A 6,246-nucleotide genomic window follows, 5' to 3' on the forward strand; every position below is an offset into this window, starting at 1 on the left:
ATCTAGCATACCCTCCTGATCTGTCTTAATATTTTGAACTACATTTTTTTGACATTTTCAAGACCACAAAAGCTAAGAGAAAATTAAAATATCTTACGCCTGGGCTTAACCTAGCCCAGCACAGCAAGAGCAGTCAAGAACATTTGTTGGGTAATCAATAATGGAGAGTTTATAACAGTTCCAAATAATCTTAAAAATAAAAGGTGGAATGTTCGTCGCTATGTTCTTTGTTTTTCACATCTTTCCAATTGCATAATACTATCGTCTACTAACGTGGAATCACTAACCACTGAATCTAATCGCAGATCTGTCTTTTCAATATTTCTCAGTTCTCTCGCTTAATTATCGATCGAATTCTCGACGTAGAGATCGTAACAAATGCTACTCTCAACAAGCAAGAAGTGGCAATGTCTCAATCTCGTGACTGATTTAGTGCATCCTAGAGATGAATTGTGAATTATTTTACAATCGAAACGCAGTCTAGGTTTTCACTTCATTTCCTGATCTCAATAAAGGGTAACGAACGATCGACTTCTTTTCAAATCGATATGATGTTGCAGTCGTTTTCTTTTTGCTCTCCTCTTTAACTTTTTCTTTCACTTTTCCTTGCTAACTTAGTTCTTTAAAATCTAGCAGTCAAATAAAACAAACAGTTTGCGCACAAGATTCCTCTTTAGATCTTCACCTCGCACTCGGGAATCTTAGAATGTAAATTGAAATAAATATTTTGCTCGCTTTACATTAATATATTTTTAATGTCTAACATGCACTTACTTTCTTTTGGTTATGCAATTGCCATATAACCTGCAAAAAAAATGGGAACAATATGTATTTCGTCATAAGCAAACGGAGGAGTCAGTGCAAGCGTAAGCTATGTAATGCATCAATGTGTGTAATGAACCTATGTCGTCATATAAGAACTTCAGCAGTAACATAATCAGTGCCCAACGTAATTAATTAATATGGCATAATATATTTAACATAACATATCTAAAACTCCCCAACAGGGGCAACAGGATTAACATTATATCGCATTGCTACTCAGAGAATACTAACTGATAGACTGCTACAATGCTTATGTTTCTTTTATTTATTGGCGAATTTATAAAAAATACAAAAGAAAACGTTAAGAACTTGTGAGACCAAAGTCTCTCAACTGAGTTGAGTCGACGCATTTTAAGGGCATAATCACGACAGATGGATGATCCGATAGCTGTTTGGCAATAAGAAACGCGAGCAATTTATTGAACCTCATCTGCCCGAACCCAACATAAGAGAGTTCCTTAAGACGCTAGAAAAACAATTCTATTCAAATGACGTCGATCTAAAAGATCAAGACAAGCATACAACAGATCGCTCCGAAACTCGTACAAGAATCATATCATTATACTAAAAATCTAAGTTAACCCAAAATAAAAGCCATTCTAACCTATAGAAGATAGAGGGGCGCGAATTTTTTTCTAATCATTTTAACGCAAAATTTTTTAAAAAATTAAAAAAAAAAAAATAAAAATTAAAATTTATTAAAAAGTGATGGGAAAATTTCTTCTTCGCAGATTTAAATTAAAACGAGTTATTTTGTTGTTAATTTCCGTTCTATTCTGTGTTGTTCTGTGTTGTTCTGTTCGGGTTGTTGTTGATAATGATAAGATATAAAAGGAATTAAATGTTTGTTGTGAGAACTTTTTCTACCATTAAAAATAATATATAGAAAGCTGATAAACATATACACATAAATGAAGTCAAAGGGAAAGGTAAAAGCTAAAAATTTCTTATTAGCTCCAGCAAATGATAAAGCCATTGGGGGAAGTCGGACAAAGTGGGATAGGGATACATTTATTTTGTCAATTTTTGCTTGCGATAGCCAGAACGACACCTAGGCAATCCCATAAAATGCATATATTGTTGATCGGTACCAAATTGAAAATTTGTCTATGCATGTCCGTCTGCGTAGAGGCTATATAGTACACTTTGCCCTGTACACACAAAAGCTAACTGATCGATTCCGAATTCGCGATAAATATTGGAAAGTTTTGCGCGGTAGTTGGCATTGAAACTAAGCCAAATCCGTGAAGGGAGAAGCTTCTACAGTGTACTACATACAATGTGAACATGTCTGCTTTCAAAAGCATAGTTGTGCCTAGCAAGACAAAAATTTCCTCGTAAGTACTATGAGCGATCGTGCGATACCTTTAGAGAAATGAACCGTTACACAGTATGAAATATAATTTAATTTTCTTCTTTATTTATTTTTTTTGGTGTCCTTTATTTGCTTTAAGAAAACGGTGGGAGTGGTTATGAAAGATTCGACCACAGCCAAATATAATTATTTTACTTTTTTTAAATTTAATTAGATTAGATTTGGACGCGTATACGTCCATCCGCAATTTGCAGTCTTTGAGTGGTCAAAATAAAAAAAAAAAAAAAAATTAAAATAAATTAAATAAGAAATCGCATCTTTATAAAGAATAACAAATGATCAAATGTGAAAACATTCGAAAACATTTTAAAAATGGATACAATAACAAAGAAAACAACAACATTTTAAAGATAAAACATTTTAAATAGTGGTAGGACAAACAAAAAGTCCCGAAATCATTTGACAGTTCAACGCACACATAGTATCTATCTATCAGTTTACATTTTCTTATTCACTTATAATGCAGATATCGAAAATTCGAATGGGTTCTGACGCGATTTCAAATCCCAGAGGTATGCACGAGAAATGCTGTAAAGTATTTTTGAGCGATGTAAAATATGATCGACTATGTCTGTCCAACTGGAGGTTGCACAAAGCTTACACTAGGAAAAAGTTAACATAGAATTGAATTGAAACTTGTTGCAAATATTCTTAGCTAACGGCATAAATATTTCCAATATGTGATTGAGAAAGTGTTCGGAGATTCATTTTATCATATCAATAGCATTTTTTTTTTTCTTGTTTTTTTTTAGCAATTTTTTTTTTTTTTTATTTTACTTTGCACTAATTGAAATGGTGCATAAGATATTTGCCTCTCTCTCTGGAAGTAATCCTGGCTTCGTCCAAACTTTTTGCTTAGATAAGTTGCCTATGATTTCGTTTATGAACGTTACACGGCTCGGGGCTCTCTTCTGATATTCGTTTTATTTTATTTTCAATAATTTCTCTTCCGTTTTTTTCTTAAGTCTTCTTCATTAACGAAATAAGTACAAACGATAGGTTTAGATGAATGTATTATATTAACGTCATTTCTTTTTAATTTCTTTTCACATTATACGAAAGGACCAATTTTTGTAAAAAAACAAAAAAGATAAATAAAAAAAAAATGCATAAAATGAATTAAAGTCAACCTTACTAAACATACAAAAAAAAAAAAAAAAAAAAGAAAGGAAAAAAAAAGAACAAATTGAACATTTTTTGAACTCATTTCTCTTAAAATACTAATAATGATTACATGAAATTGAAGGGAAATTTTTTAATAAATTAATATTTGAAAAAATACAAAAAAAAAAAAAATAAATAAATAAAGCATTAGAAGTGATTCAAATATGTAATTAAAACAACTCAAGCAAAATCTAAAAAATAAATTTAATATATACATATATGTATATAGCGATTATTAAAGCCTATGTGTGTATGTAGCTAAATTCAATGACTATTCTATCCCTTCAGCAACACGCAAGAATATCTCTCAATTACCACAAACATAAAAAAAAAATAAATAAATAAAATAAAATAAAACCAAAAAAAACAAACAATAATACAAAAAATAAAAAAAAAAAAAAAAAAAAAAGAACACAAATTAACTACAAGATACAATCGGCACAAAAAATTATACAGAGCTGAGTGTATTTGCTTTAGGGTCTAATCCTCACCAATTTTTGAATACCCACCACCACCGAAAGACAAGATCCGATACATTTATTTACTTATTTACTTTAGCTGCCCAAACGCACTGTATGGCGTTTGTTTGCTTTGTTTGCTAACCTATCAGGCAGATGAATAGGATGGGGCGTATGAGTGACATATTAATAAAGAAAAAAAAACGAGCAACCAAAACGCATAAAAACAGATGAAAAAGCAGATGAATCTTAGCTAATTAATCATTCCCGTGTAAGACTACATTGTTATGTGTGACAGTCAACGGCTGGAGGTGTCGATTGGAATAGAACTTTAGAACCGATAGTTAATTTGTATCAAATATATATTGTAAGCTAATGGTAAAACTATTTACTAAAATTCGTTTATTTTCTTTCTTTTTAGTTTAGCTTTACTTTAGTATTGCTAAGGATTAGACTAACTTATGACTGGACTTATGTTCATTTTCAAATATGTTCTTTAGATATAAACCAAACAATAAAAATAAAAAAAAAATAAAAAAAACTTACAAAATTTTCATTTCTTATCTCAAATTTCATAGCAACTGCATAGAACTTGAATATGAAATTAATATTTCTACTTAATGTGAAACTCGTCATCACAGATTAATCGTACAGTGGCGAATAGGAGGAGAACTTGGCAAGAAAAATTACTTTTACAATATCTCTTATCATGTCATATATTTTCATAGCTTTTCACCAACAAGTTAACTTATGAACTTGTGCAAGACTACTTGGTTTTAACTCAAACTTCTAGTACAACAATGACTCTACCACTTCGCCCTAAAGTCATATCTTCGTACAGTAACTTCATGTTAATAACAAGCATGCTGTTAAGATTCAGCGATTACGGGCATAGTATTCCATGGTCTTCGTTGTATCATTGCCGAATTAAGAACAAAAGCCCAAGCAACAATTTCGGAAATGTTGCCAAAGGGAATTTGTAATAATATTACATTTTTTGCACAATTAAGGAAAAATTTGCATAAATTTTCGAAAACGTCAGGAAAAGCCTGACATTGAATGACATATATATATATATATATATAAATATGTACGACATTTTATTGCAGGATACGCGGTATCCTTCCAAAAGTAATTACAACTACAATGCTATTTCTATCGTGAAATGTAATCATGATTATCTCGTAAATTAGAAGCGTATGGACCGCTCCATCTGGCCAGTCTTAGGGTTAATTTAATTACATTTTTCAACGCATTTTTGAGCATATTAATAAGTCACAATTTTAGATTAACTTCAGTATAAAATATTGATACATATACATATATGTAGATGTGTACACGATATATATATATATGCATACATGTATATGGATGATACTATAAAAACTCTTAAGTATATATTCTAAAGATTGCGAACATTTGAGAGAGCTTTTTAAATTTGTTTTTTTTTTTTTTTTTTTTTTACCGTAAATACGGGGTAAGTAAGAAAGCTATATTCGCTTGTACCAAGCATAATTTTAAAATCTTTGTTAACTCTTTCCAAAAATTGTTTATTCTCCTGCTATTTTTATTTATCCCATTTTCATTTACGCTCATCGCTATTCATGCAAATATTTTAACGTAGATGCATTTGACAATCCAAATGAACGCATTGGCTGTTCGTTCGTATAAGCGGTACCACGCTTACGTTGGATATAAGAAACGCTGGCATTCGATCAATGTCTATGAACATTTAGTAAGTAAGAGTACGGATATGACATAATATTCAAATGATCTCTATGTGCTACGACGAATAGAATTCAAAATTCCACGAATTACATTACAAGCCCTACGAGGTCAATAGCCGTTTTCGTGGCCTTATCTGTCTTACGCGTTTTTTTTTTTTTTAGAAAAGTGGCAATGTACATACGGCAGTTGTAAGCCTTTAAAAAAATTTGAAATTTTCTTAATCAACTCGAGACTATTATTAGTTATTTAGAACTTGCGTAGAGATCCAAACTTGGCATCCGTCATTCAACACGGTAGTATATATTTAAACGGCCTTCCTACCCGCGACGTCAAAGAGAGTCGGGAGACACTCATAGCGAACTAAGATCTATGCATAGTTTCTAATTGTAATGATAAGGATTCCGTGGTGGTGGGTATCTAATTTATGTATATGTATGTACGTGTGTAAAATGTATACTTTAAGCTATCAGCTTATGTACATGTATAAAGAAATATTGAATTAAATGGAAATATTTGGAGAGAACTTTTAATTGTAGGAAAAATAAATAAAAATCATGCCCCGCCCCCCTCCCCCACTCCAATAAAAGTAAATTTAAACTAAAAAAAAGAAGAGATATTAGTGCGTAACTACGATGTTATAATTACGCAGAGAAATTAGAAAGGAATTAAAAAAGAAAAAATTATAAATAAATTAAA

The sequence above is a fragment of the Glossina fuscipes genome, unplaced genomic scaffold, assembly GCF_014805625.2.
Source record: "Glossina fuscipes isolate IAEA_lab_2018 unplaced genomic scaffold, Yale_Gfus_2 1, whole genome shotgun sequence".
Classification (NCBI taxonomy): domain Eukaryota; kingdom Metazoa; phylum Arthropoda; class Insecta; order Diptera; family Glossinidae; genus Glossina; species Glossina fuscipes.